Raw genomic sequence first — 15,029 nt, forward strand, 5'->3', positions numbered from 1 at the left:
AATTACATATGTACATGACGAGGAAGGGACAAATAAATGACGATGATGTCTGGGTATCACTTTATTACACGTTTACATGACGTGTAAGGGACAATTACATGACGATGATGACTGGGAATCACTTTATTACATGTGTACATGACGTGTAAGGGACAATTAAATGACAATGATGTCTAGGTATCACTTTATTACACGTTTACATGACGTGTAAGGGACAATTACATGACGATGATGTCTGGGTATCACTTTATGACATGTGTACATGACGAGTAAGGGACAATTAAATGACAATGATGTCTGGGTATCACTTTATTACATGTGTACATGACGAGTAAGGGACAATTACATGACGATGATGTCTGGGTATCACTTTATTACATGTGTAGATGACGAGTAAGGGACAATTACATGCCGATGATGTCTGGGTATCACTTTATTACAGGTGTACATGACGTGTAAGGGACAAATAAATGACGATGACAGAATTTAGTACATGTATGGACCTGCATTAGGGAAAACCTAATGCAATTAAGCTACATCAGTAGCCTCTATACGTCTAGTTAATTGAGAGAGAAAATGTATAAAACTTTTAAGGAAAAACCATTACCCCAAGACAGGAGAAATCACAAAAAAATCATCATATGTGTTGATTTCATTTCATTTCGACCTGACCCCCTAGGAGAACTTTCTCTAATTTCGCAAGAATACGACTTTTACGTTCGCGTTATTATGTGTTTTTACGTTATAACGTTTTTATTTCACGTTATTACTTGTTTTTCCCGTTATTAGTGTTTTGCTTGCGTAATTACTTGTTTGCGTTTTTTTGCGTTATAACGCAGGTTTGTTTTGTGTGTGTAATAACGTGTTTTCGCGTTATTTCGACTTTCAAGTATTTCTATTTCTTATTAGTGACTCTAATAGGCGTTCGTAGAAACGTATTTTAGCGTATTCTCCAATTTTATTATACAACCGATTAGCACATTGATGAATTTGCGCACTCACAATATGCAATAGAATATTTTACATAGAAAAAAACCATTGGCGCGATCATAAATTAACGCTTTGTTAAATGCGCGCAAAGCTCTCAACATAGAGAACCGCTAAAACATTTAAGTTGTTCTATATTGAATGCTTTATACTTTACACCTTTAAGTTGTTCTATATTGACTGCTTTATACTTTACACTTTTTAGCTGTTCTATATTGACTGCTTTATACTTTACACCTTTAAGTTGTTCTATATTGAATGCTTTATACTTTACACCTTTAAGTTGTTCTATATTGACTGCTTTATACTTAACACCTTTTAGTTGTTCTATATTGAATGCTTTATACTTTACACCTTTTCAATTGTGTTCTACAGGTTTAAAAATATTTAACATAAGTGAAGAGTTTAAACAAATGACGATAGCATATGGGTATCTCCTTATTCTTTGCGTGTGTTGACCAAACAAACCACGTCTTTTCCTTTTGCAATGGTCTCATTTGCTATTTCAGACATTTGACCACGCCTTCTTTTCCTTTTGCAATGGTCTCATTTGCTATTTCAGACATGAGACCACGACTAATTTTCCTTTTGTAATGGTCATATTTATTTTAGATATAAGACAGGAGACCTGGACTTCTTTTCCATTTGATACGCGAATTTGGACATAGGACTTAATAGGATACATGATGGACACATGCAATAACTTGTCATTCTATGTCATCACTTGTTGACTGTTGTGACCACAAAATTTCCTTGGATTTTGACTGGATATCAAGACGGGTGCATTGTCTGGTAAACTAGATCCCCCCTTTGTTTTCTTTTTGTCAGATGTTTATACTGTTGCCCCCTTTTGGTTTTGGTGCCAAGTTAGATCGTGATGTCATCCTCCTTTTTAATGGACACATAGTTAAGTTTTGACAATATGGTAAAAGTTTGCCTACTCTTTCATAACATGTTTCCATGATGTACAACAAGCAAAACCACACCAAGGCATTCATACTTCATAAGTTGAGGGGTGATGAATATGATTGTAAAAACGTGTTTAGTAAATGGTGGTGGATTAAAACAAAAGAGTGTCATTTTTTTTAAGTTCCGTTTATTAGTCTTTTGAACCATAAACTTAATATTTGACAAAACATAAGTCTTCAAATCAGCAACAAATTCCATTTTATGAAACACTAACTGTTACACGATGTGCAACAATTATTCATATTATGTACATTAGTGAACATTACAATATTCATTAGCAGTAATTAATTAATATAATTTTTTTGCACTTTTTAGATTATACATTTATTGATCTTGTTGGAGAGATACATGACAATTATGGTCAAACAAGTTGTATTACAACAGAGAAAAAAAGTTAGAATGCAAGACACCAAAAACACAGTCTCCCGATATCAAGAAAATTGGCACTGATGACAGAAAATAAATGTCCGGCTGTCACCATCAAAAAAATATATAAAATGATGATGGGAAATATAACATTTTCAGTGATTTTGTTTGCTCAGTTGTACTGCCGAATACAGCCTGTTTACCCCAGCTAAATTGTGCCTTATTTTACCCAAAATGACCAAAGAATAATTGAGGAATATATTCCCAATTTCAATACAGATAATGCTATATTTTCCAATTCATACAGGAACAGGCTGTTGTAAAATTTAGGTGACAAAAACACTGATTTTGTTTTCCCCCGACACACGACACCTTCCGGCAAATATTTAACTGTTACATACATAACATATGATATTTCATTTACAAAGGTTTTTTTCCTAAACTCTCAATGCCTAACAATAAATTATGATACATTTTTTAATTAATATTAAAGCTGAAGTTGTGTTTGAAGTGTTTAAGTATTTTTGTAGGGCAGTCCATTTTCAACAGATTTACAAAACTGTTTTAATCATACCTCAAACATATTTTACAATATACACTGGTACATTGCATTGTAAAATGTAAATTTTATATACTTTTTCCTATTAAAAGTTTACACCACATTCCAAACACAACTTTGCGATTAGAAATTCTTGTTATCACATAACTACAACAGCTGGGGAAATCCTGACTAAGCGTGGCTATATAACATCATTAATTAACTTTCTTATCATAAAAAATTAAATCTAAGCTGTGTTGATTGTGACAAATGTTAAAATATCCATGATTTCAGCTATTATCAATTGATAACTAAAATAAAATATGGTCTCTATTTTTGTATCATCATTTTATTTTTCTGAGGAATTACACTTGATTCCATCAATGGCATCATCAAGCCATCCGCTAATAAACGCAATATATTTCTATAATTAATTCACAATTTATCCTTTTTTGTTTATTGAAATACATTTAAAGAACAAACTGTTAATATAAGGATTATTTATATCAGATGCTGCAGTTATACGAGGTGACAATGCTTGTTGTGATTATTAAATATCATGGTAAACATATATCCTTAAATTAAACATTCAATACATTGTACATACATTTTAAACTTTTATAAAACTGTTCATGTTGATAATTAAATTATGATATTGCATGACCTGTTACTGCACTTTAGATATATGTTAGACAAAAGCAGAGTTCTTTTAATGTTTTGTATGGTCTATTATTAGTTCTTGAAATATTACAAATTATTTTGTGGCAGCATTTTATTCCTTTCCTTTACATCAAATGACCTCATAATATTTTGTTGTAAGATAAATTTGTATCTTTAACTAAATATTTTCCATATGGAAGTAACAGGGATGTTCCTTCTGTACAACAAAATTATGACATGAATAACAATGAAGCACTGGTATCTTACTCAATCACCAACTATATTCATGTTGTGAACTAAATCACATTACAATATTAGTGTCCCCTGGCACATGTCACATAAGTTATATATCACACCTAGTATACAAACATATCTTCATTACATTCATATTCTACAACATTCAAAAAATTAGTTGAATGCAATACAAGAGTCGTGTATGCCTTAATGATCACCCGAGTGGAATTATGAACATTACCATTGAGAAAATTTACTTTCACTAATACAGTGTATTTACCATATCTTTGAAATGCATATCAATCTTTCGCTTCATTAGTAGAACCAAGAACATGGGACATAGTTAACAAATAATGATTTCATGAAATTTGGTCTAAACCCTCCACTCATGATGTCATTTTAAAATTTTTAGAATAAGTTATACATTAAACTCCCCTTGTAATAGCCCTTCTTCATTTTAAATTCTTATCCTCATCTAGCGATCGCTTTATGGTCTCTGGGGGGTTAAATCCATAATTCACACTTTTGGTTTGCCTTTGACTATGGAACCTTCCTGCAAATTTCATTGAAATTGAAATTGGTTCAGTGGTTTTTGAGATAAAAGAAATCAAAAATATTAAAAGGTAATGCACAACAGACGAAGCATGATGACAGACGAAGACGGATATAATAACAACATTTACTTTTGTTAGTATGCATCATCTAATGAGTAATGGCCATTTCTACAAAGACATTCTTATTCATACCACTGGTAGAATTTGAGGCACAACACAGACCAGAACAGGATCAATAACATATCTGAAGTCAATGGGTTTTAGTTGGTAGTACCCAGCAAATGGAGTTTAATTAAGCATCTATTTTGAAATTTCCCAGCTTAAGTTGGTTTTTATTCCACAAAAAGAATGAACAATGAGTCATGAAATTCTCTGCCATCGTGTAAGAGAGTTGGTCCTTTATTCGCTTCAAGCTGGAGCTTGCCTGTTCATTAATTTGGCTGTTGAGTGTGTCAAATTTGGTGACTCGGTCCAATAAGTAACCACTACTGCAACCTGGAATAAAAAAAAATATTTCTGAGTAAAACTGTGACCAGGGAATGAGCCAAATGTTACCATCAATTGCTTTGATGAATTGAAAAACTCTATTCCATAGTTACAATCAAATGGTTTGATTAGTTGAAAAAACACACCTGATAAGCTAGCCAGAAAACACCCTTTATGCATTAAGCAGCAGAGAGCTTCATGTGAAATTAATCCATTCATTTATTTCTTGGATGACATATATCATACAGATGTGCAATGAATTCAACAGCAATATGTCTCTTGGAACAAATATTAAACAATTCTTCTGGATATCTGTCAATACAGGAACATCCTGAGAAATGTTTCCTTTTTTCTTTTAACAACCTGTAGTTTAATTGTTCCTATAAAATCCATTCAAAGCAAAATTTCAAAAATACTTTAGCATATTTTCATCAAAATACCTACTCTTATGATTGTCCCAATGAAGTCGATCCACATAGAACTCTGTCTTCTCAAAAAAATGTGGATCTCTGTTCAGGCAGTAGGCATGCAGTGCACAGGCATTGTCGTATACAACCACCGTAGGAGCTGCAAGAATGGTGAAGAATTGTGTCATGCTTTGCTGAGGTTAAAAATTGTTTCAAGACCCATTGAAGTAAAAAGCCCAATATTTGCACTTGTCACTTTATTTTACTCTACAGCCCAGGTAATCAAGTGCAAGTCACTTAGTAGTAAACATTTCTGTTTCTGAGCAATATCTTGTAGCTTAAATTTTTTTGAAATAAAAAAAAATTGAATACTACGGGTATAATACACACACACATTTAAATTATGTGTCATATCAAAAGATTGAAGCAGATTGTATGTACTGCAAATCAATTCTATAATAGGAAGAAACTAGTTTTGCATGTTTATTCGTCTTTGCTAAATATTAAATTAAAGAATGACAAATTGTTGAAAGTCAAACTGTGTCAAATATTTCATGTATCAAGTCACAATAGAGTAGCACAAATTAAAATCATTTCAACTTTTAGTAATGGAACAAATTTATGCAAGAACAGAATTGTTATGTTCTTTCCCTAAACATGTTGAGTGGTGGGTGAACAAGTGACGTTTTGTTTATAACAATAGATACACAAGTTGAACATCATGAACCAAGGTATTGTTTGAATTTTGTACAAAACAGATTGTTAATCAGATGTATAATACCATCTACCTTTCTTGAATCTTGTCCTGAAGATAGAGAAAGGCACATTTGGTGACTCGCAGAAGGGCATCAATTCAAATCCAAGGCATACCCCTATATCATGCAAAAGGAAAATCACGATCTTAATAACAATGAAAATGAATACAGAATGTGACAAAATTATAAAGAATTTCTTTTAAATTATTTATCTGTAACTAACATAAAGCTATCACATTATTTTAAACAAGAACAATCCTAAATGGTGCAATATACACCCATGAGCTGTCAATACTACTGCAATGCAGCTGGATGCCTAGTGCTTACTGCCATTTGAAGTTCCTGCCAACCCTTCCACATTTTGCAGGATTCTCTTCAAAATGGTTACTTCGGATTCTGTACATTTTCTAAAACTTAAAAGTTTTACGTTACAAAGAACTTCATAGACTATTTGGTCAAATAGGTCATTGTATATACCACCTTCCATCTCATTTCAAATTTGAAAAGTTTACAAGTACAAAAGTGTTAATGGATATTAGTCATTATTACCATGAGGGCAAAACATGGTGAAAATGCCTGGCAGTAGAGAAGGATGGCCTTTGTATTTCTTGTCACATGCTTTCTCTTTCTTTTGCCTGTCTGCTCCAAAGTTGCCTCTTTTCCTGTACTTTATTAGGGATGGAAAGAAGCTCATTTCTTGTATCTCTTCATCCTCTAAAGTATGATCCACTACAGTGTCAGTGAGGTCAACTTCAGATACAAATGGAGCACAGGCCTTATTCCATAACTCCACCAGGAGATTAAGGAATGCTATTGACTCCGTCAGTAAGGTGTAGCTATCTTTTAGCAGATCAAAAAGGATCGGGCATTCCTGGTGGAGTTTTTGCCACTGACCAAGTTCTTTTCTAAGATCAGCTCCCTTGAATATCCTATTCAATAACAGTTCTATTGCTTTGTTCGGATGTATGTAAGCACATACAGGTGATGGCGAGAACAAGGAAAAGAGAAAGTCACTGATGTTTTTAACATTACATTGATTTTCTTCAGCAAGCTTTAGAAAATGATAAAGATGCACATGGTCTTTTTTCAATGAGAAAAAAAGTTCTTTTTTCTCCATGTCTGACAAAACTTTTAGCCCCTTGTCTCCACAAGCAGCATATCTTTTCAAGAGGTTTTGATTTCTGATGGCAGGCATGAAAATCCTTTCTGAAAAACTTTTTAAAATACAAGTGTAAAAAGCAACTGAATTCCAGAAATGTTTTACAATAATTGAAATACGAAAAAGATAATTGACCAAGATCAATCATGCATCATATCCATCCCTGTACAACAAAGCTTATTTGCAATCATCCTCAGAACATTTGTTCAAACCAGTCTGATGCATTTATGTAAAATCCAAGAAGAAATGCACATATTCAAGAATTTAGGGTAAATTTTATGCTACATTTGACCAAATACATTTCTTTTACAATTCAATTAAATGAATGCATGGTAAAATCAATATTACATTTACTGTCCTTCAAGGAACTGTCAAAAAGCATACATGCCAATATGATTAACAAGAGTACTGCGGGGCGGAACAATATACGCCCGTTGAATGCCATATAGTGTTATATACTTTCTGACTTTAAAATAAGATCTGCATCATTCTAAGAGTGGTTAGCTGACATGCTATAAAAAATGTAGAAGAAAATCTCCGGACAAAAAATCAAACACTAAAATGAACAAAGGGCAATAACTTTTAAAAAAAATCGTCAAATCAAAATTCTTTTAAGGGAGACACAACTCCATATCATGATTATACTTTATACCAAGTTTCAAAGAGATCCGTTGAAAAATGTAGGAGGAGATCTCCGGACAAAAAATCAAATACTGAAACGAACAAAGGGCAATAACTTTTGGAAAAATTGTTGAATCAAAATTCTTTTACGGGAGACACAACTTAATATCATGATTATAATGTATACCAAGTATCAAAGAGATCGGTCGAAGATTGTAGGAGGAGATTGCCGCATAAACAAAAGTTTACGCTGGACGGACGGACAACCCCATACCATAATACTTCCGTCAAATTTGACGGGCGTATAAAAACAGCATATACCAAATCATTGTTCATGCGTAATTATTTTTTTTGTAAAGATGTAGTTGCACATTAACTTATTCTTTTAACCTACTAACTGAAGAGAACAAAATGATCATGAAGATACATTGTTAGGATCAACTGCTGGATGTTGAAATTTTTTTTTAGCTGTTTGGTTTGTCTGCAGTATGCAGCATCTGTATGAAATATTTACCCAAGAACTGGTGCATTAAGTTTTTCTGACAACAATCCTTTTTCCCATTTCCACATTCTCCTTTGGAATGACAGGGAAGTACCATCACAGATGACTGATGGGGACCCGTTTCCGTCATCATTACAGTGAGGGCAACAAAATCCTTGAAGGAAGTCAATATCAAGAAGCTTGATAAATGCATTCCATGCACATCTGAATTTATTGTAAGTCAAAATGTCCTTCATGTTGTTCCCTCTGTCTAAATGGTCAGAAACCAAAGCCTGATAAAATGTGAATAGGGGACGCCTACAATAAGAAGATAAAATCAGAGATAAGAACATACTTGGGATGATACAGGGTAGTCTGGACAGACAGATGGTATATAACAGTCAGCAGGCAGAAAGGAACAATTTTTTTACCATTATATTCTGATTATTCCGCAGCTAAATTTCATTCTTTTAAACATATTTTGTCTATTAGTATAACAGTGATAAAACTTTGGTTACAATGTCAGTAAAATACACACCTCCCAAGAAGAAAACTGTGCATGTATGAACGAAGAATATCATATCCCACCAAATATGTTCCCATGTTCAGAACACTGTGTTCTTGTCCATCATACAATGTGAGGACATCACATGATGTACAAGGTCTGAAGTACACTACAAAGGAGAAAAGTATGCAGGCGTAATAAAACAAGAAATGTAACACTTAATGGCTATAAAAATACATTTGTCATTTTCTTGTCAATAAATTTGCCTCTGTTGCAACTATTTGGCTTTTAGGGTTTGAAGACTATTTAATCTCTCTTGTTACTCTTAGTTGATTCTGCCCTACTTTGCTTATGTTATCATATTATATTTACCAGCTCGACAGAAAATGTCTTCCGGGCACCCTTCCCGGGCACTCAGCCAACACAGGCCTATAACAATCATTGTTGTTTCCTGTTTTCAAACATACCTCTGCCGATTCTGACATAATTTTGTGTTATCACATCAACTTCAGGAAAAGCCAGCCGGTCTTCTGTAACATGGGAGTTGTTCAAACAATTTCCACATTCCTTACATACTGAACTTGGTGGAAAAAACTCCAATATTCCCTCCTCACTCTCAGGAATCAAATCTAAAATGTGATGTAGTCATATTTTTTATCGTTTAAATACATTTTGTACAAAATAATGAATCATTCATGATCGATATATCAAAGATTTTATGGAAGATTTTAAGAACACTACTTTGCTGGAAAATTCTTGAAAAAGTTCAAACAGTGTTTTTCTAAGAGTACTGAGACATGGAGAGTATGAGTCTCTACAGGTTTTAGAAAACTCATTTTGAGAAAATCTTCAGCAAGTTTAACAGATGTCATAAAAGACAGCCCAAATTAATACAGTACAACCACTTTATGTTCCACCTTTAACTTGAAACATGTCACTGGTTCAATGACCCTTATGAACATTGAAAGCGGTGTACTGCTTTTATCAATATGATTCATCCTACCAAGTGTTGTCAAGCATGTTCTTCAGAATAATTTTCATTGGCTCTGACAGCCTCAGTTAATAGATTTACATCACTAACTGTATAACCTAGACTATTTCTTTTGAAATTTTCTATCATTTGGGAGGTTCTGTTGAAAGGTATTTTTCTGTGAGACCAAACATGTCCACTGCTGGTTTTTTTGGCGGATATATCCTCCTCCATTTGCTCTACGGCCCCGAGGTTGACCTCCTCAGACAGAAGTCCATTTATACTGCACTGGATATATGTGGCAACATGTTGACAAGAATTATTCCTGCAGATAACACAGAAAATGCCATTTGCTTTCTTTGTTAAAAGTCCACATAATCCATCAGCACGCAGACACACCATTTCAGAATGGACTTTGAATGCAGAAAATGAGGCCTGTGAACAACAATAATACTACATTATATGAAAAAAAACATTTATGTATACAACTTTTTATTTCAATAGTTCATTTGATACCCAATTATGAAATAGCATTTAAGTTCTACTTTTGCCACCATTGATACCTAAAAATCAACTCCGGTGAAGACCCAGGGCATGAAATTCTATTTTCCCCCAAAGATCATCATGCTTTCCATTTGTTAGCTAGTGCTTTTCAAAATAAATTTACCCAAAAATATAAAACAAAATTATGGGGTGGTCATGGTCATCGTTTGGAGAAAAACGTGGAGTGGAATTCTCTAGTGGTTTGCCTGCATTTGAACAGAGATCCTTAAACTGGTTTATGTCTTATTCAAGATTGTATATACATTGTTCATGTGTACATAACATACCAAGAGATCTTACTCTCACCTTTTCATCAGATTTGTCAATCTTGTTTGGAATTGTCTTGACATTATCAATAAAAGTGAAAATAACAAAACTGATCACATCACAGTGCACAGCATTTTTTATGCAATTGTGATTAATTAGCAATTTCAAGAAAACAAAGTACAGAATGTACATTGCTGATACATAATACCGGTAACTTCTAATATAAATACACGTAATGAATAAAGTGGACAAACCTCTCTCAGTCGCTCCTCTTGATAAGAGATAAAAATAGAAAATTATTAAATCATTTTATGAACTGTACAAAGAATTGTATCCCACTCCAGGTAATAACCTTCTATTGCATGTGTTATCAATTGATGTATTGTGTTGCTCTGAATTTGAGGGTTAAGTATTTAGTAAAAGGCAAATGTAACAATCTAAGACATGAAGCCTCCACTACAGACAAAGCGAAAATTAGTATTGAATATTTTTGAAATAATAAATCAGATGCACTGCAATAATTGCTATCATTTCATAAAGATCAAGATCGCTAGCATAACTTACTAGTAGGATCTGAACACTGCTCTGAAGAGACCTCTGCCAAGTGAATATCATTTGTTGCATCATGTATGTCAAAAACAATGTCAGCAACCTCCATATGAATGCAGATTTTTAACCTGCTCTTAAAATCTAAAAATATTGAGAAAGAACATATCAAACTATTAAATGACAATTTTTTTATCAAATATCATGCATTTTTCAACAACCAAACTTATATATCAACATATTAAGAAATATATGAAACAATTACTGATGTCCTCACTAAATGTGGGACATACTACATTATTGGATCATGTTTCAGTTCATCAAGGACAATTAATGAAGCAATTTCAAATAACTTTAACAGTGCAATCAAACAAATGTCAAGCCATAAATTGTAATAATTGAAGCTCCTGTCAATGGATGGTATGAACAAAAATTTGCATATGACACTAACCCATGTCTCTTAATATATAAACAATATTTTATTGATTTCTCTACCTTCATAAGTGCATGTAATCATTTCTGTAGAAAGGGATGAGAGTTCTGTTGCCTGTGCTTCATTACAACTGCACCATTTTACCCATTGTTGTCCATCACAAAAACGTGCAGATTTCCTTTCAACAATGGAATATTTGTCCATCTGAAACACAAATTATTTTCCAGTACATTTCATCTACCAGTATTCTATATGCACTAAAAGTGGAATGTAAAATGCATGTGTAAACCTGTCTCCTTTATTGAACTTGAGCCTCAATTTTACATTAGACCAAATAAAAAAATATGTGTTTCCTGTTTCGGCTCCAAAACAATTAGGGTAGGTAGGTAGGAAAAATATTTTGTTTTATTTTTTATTTATTTTTTTGATGAAGAAAATCTCCTGATCGCCTCTGTGAATGTTAAAAATATGTTATTTTTATAATAAAATATGAATGGCACCAATTGAATTATATATTTTTTTATTCGTGTAAAATAAATACAAATATCAAAAAATCCCTGCATTCCTAGTTTTTGTGTTGAGCAGCTGGCTCAAACGACACATTGAAGAAAATTATTATTTGACCCACCTAAATGTTTATGGAATAACCAATGTAATTTACAGTAGTGCTACCACCAGTGTTACATTTCTAAATTATCCCTACTGTTCGACACTAGTTTTTAGAAATCCAAACTCCACTGATGTTCACCAGTGTTACATTTCTAAATTATCATAATTCACTGACCTCAAAACTGAGGGAGTAGATCTAGAGTATGACAGACATATTGCTGGGCTAGAGCAACACATGTCTTTTCCTTGCCAAATTAATAACTTAAAATCATTCAAGTGCATTCTTGTTCATGTATTAAATTGTATGGAAATATTGAATTTTAAAAAAAAGAAGAATATATTTGAAAAATTGTCACATCTTCAATAAAACCCCAGATAAGACCACAATCTGCTAGCAACAGTGACTAATGGTCTCTCCTTAATATAAATATTGACCAAGTTTCATTAAAATTTGGTCCTATTTTCATATTCTACCCCTCCTCTAATTATTTCAAAATAAGACAACACATAACATACCTTAATCTTTCCAGTCCTTTGATTATAGTCGTTGATGATGAGTACCTTGCCAAGATCATCACCAATGGCAACAACACCTGATATGTTTCGTTGATTAAGGTAAAGATCAGCCATATTTAGATCAGTCGTATTCAGCTGTGTGTAGAAAGAAAATGAGATTCAACATATAAATACAGCTGTATATTTGAAATGTATGTTTTTTACTAATGTAAATGCAACATTGCTTTTTGATTTGGGTGACCACACCGGATACCATAAAAATGCTGGCACCTCTTGCATTATCAAGTTAAGGGTCTGATAAATCTTTTATTTACTTACAATTTGAATGATTAATGCCAGATATTAAGTCAAGGTAATGCTTAATTAATGTTATTTCTGCTTCTCAGAATTTAACAATACTTTGGTCACTTTATACACAGTAGGTTATCACTCGCAAACTGTTGATTCTTGGAATGCAAGTTATATCTTCAAATAAGAGAAGGTCATGACAGTTTTATTCGTATTTTCTTTTAAATTCATGCTCAGTTTGGTTACTATATGCTGCTAGTGCTGATGCATTATCTTTTTAAGTTAATATCACAACTGTCCTTGGATCATTTTCTTTTTGCATGACTGCAAATTGTAAACCAATCAAAACTGCATTAATTACAGATTTTGTAAAAGAAAAAAACATGCAAGACACATTCTGTTAAATCGAAAGGTATCACTTCTGTGTATTGTTTACTGATGTCCTTTATCATGATTATCATTATAAAATTTGAAATGCATTTGAATTGGGTTGACAAGAAATTAGTCATAGGCAAATTTTACATGCAATGCAAAAAAAGTCCTTAAGGTAAAGGTTACCACTGCAGTTATAATCACAAGAGTTTTTTTTATGACTTGGAGTATTCTCCCTTCTATATAGAAGATGAACGGACTAAAAGGAGTTTTTCTGGCTTAGAGTAAATTCAACTTTTTCATAGACTTTTGGTCTATTGCATTGATAGCTTGCATTTAGAATTTCTGGAATGGCAACATTAGTAAGGCGTAGGCTTTGGAATGTAAAAATCCTGAGACCAACCCCTGTAGTTTCTTTCTGTATTTCTTTAATTTTTACTTTCACATGAAATTTCCCACAACCATAATTCTGTAAAGTACATCTCAACATGTGATTTTTATAAAATCTTCCTTTGAAAAGGACTTCTTTTGATACTGAATGTCTTACGAATTGGGTGCAAAACAAATTTTAAATGAATCTATATTTAAAATATCAATTGTTATTAAATCCATTGGCAATCTAAGAAAGCAATTACCATTAAGGGATCTTGTGATGTTTCTTCACTTGATACAGTGACAGCTTCAACTTCTCGACATTTTTGTGTTGTTACCAACTCTCTTGCTGTAGATCCTGTGACAGGTGTAGATATTTTCTTTCGTCTACGCCGATTGGAAAAGTCGTAAAACGGCTCTCCAATCTGTCTTATGGCAATCTTATGTCGTTTAATAGTGTTTCTCTTCAGTGAAACTGATTTCCCACTTATGTCTCTATGGCCTCCAGAGTCATCTGCCATGGTTTATTTCTTTCAACAAATGTGACAAGAAACATCATAGCTAGTACGGTGACCAATATATGTTTTAAGTATAAAAGCAAACCAATTAGACAGTAAAACTGCAGACCATTACAGTTGCTCATGGTCTTAAGTATAATAATAACAATAAAAATGAGACTATATAGTATTGCAGACCAGTACAGAATTGCATACAGTTGTGACTCTCAATGGGGAAGGATGTGTATAGTTTCTGGATGATATATCACTACCATTTGATGATTCTATTACAGAAATATGTCAATTGACAAATATCGGTCATTTTGTATGATACAGAGTTCGATACCTTCATTTCATTAAGATACTACCGCAAAAACCTCTAAAAGGACACATGCCAAAAGAAACATGGCTACATTGTTACATAATGGCAGTGATACCAGTGCACGTGTACTCCCTGCAAATAGGTACATAACTACACTTTAGGGCAGATGTATCCCAGGAAGCTCCTACTGTGACAAGCCCTGACACCAGATATCTCTACCTAAGACCAAGGCCCTACGAACAACACAGACACATGTTTTCATGTCAAAAAACAAACAGATGAGACCACGACCTTACAAACAACACAGACACATGGTCCCATGTCAAACAACAAACAACACAAACACATGGTCCAATGTCAAACAACAAACAACACAAACACATGGTTCCATGTCAAACAACAAACAACACAGACACATGGTCCAATGTCAAACAACAAACAACACAGACACATGGTCCCATGTCAAACAACAAACAACACAGACACATGGTCCAATGTCAAACAACAAACAACACAGACACATGGTCCAATGTCAAACAACAAACAACACAGACACATGGTCCAATGTCAAA

Source organism: Mizuhopecten yessoensis, unplaced genomic scaffold, assembly GCF_002113885.1.
Source record: "Mizuhopecten yessoensis strain PY_sf001 unplaced genomic scaffold, ASM211388v2 scaffold10327, whole genome shotgun sequence".
Lineage (NCBI taxonomy): Eukaryota > Metazoa > Mollusca > Bivalvia > Pectinida > Pectinidae > Mizuhopecten > Mizuhopecten yessoensis.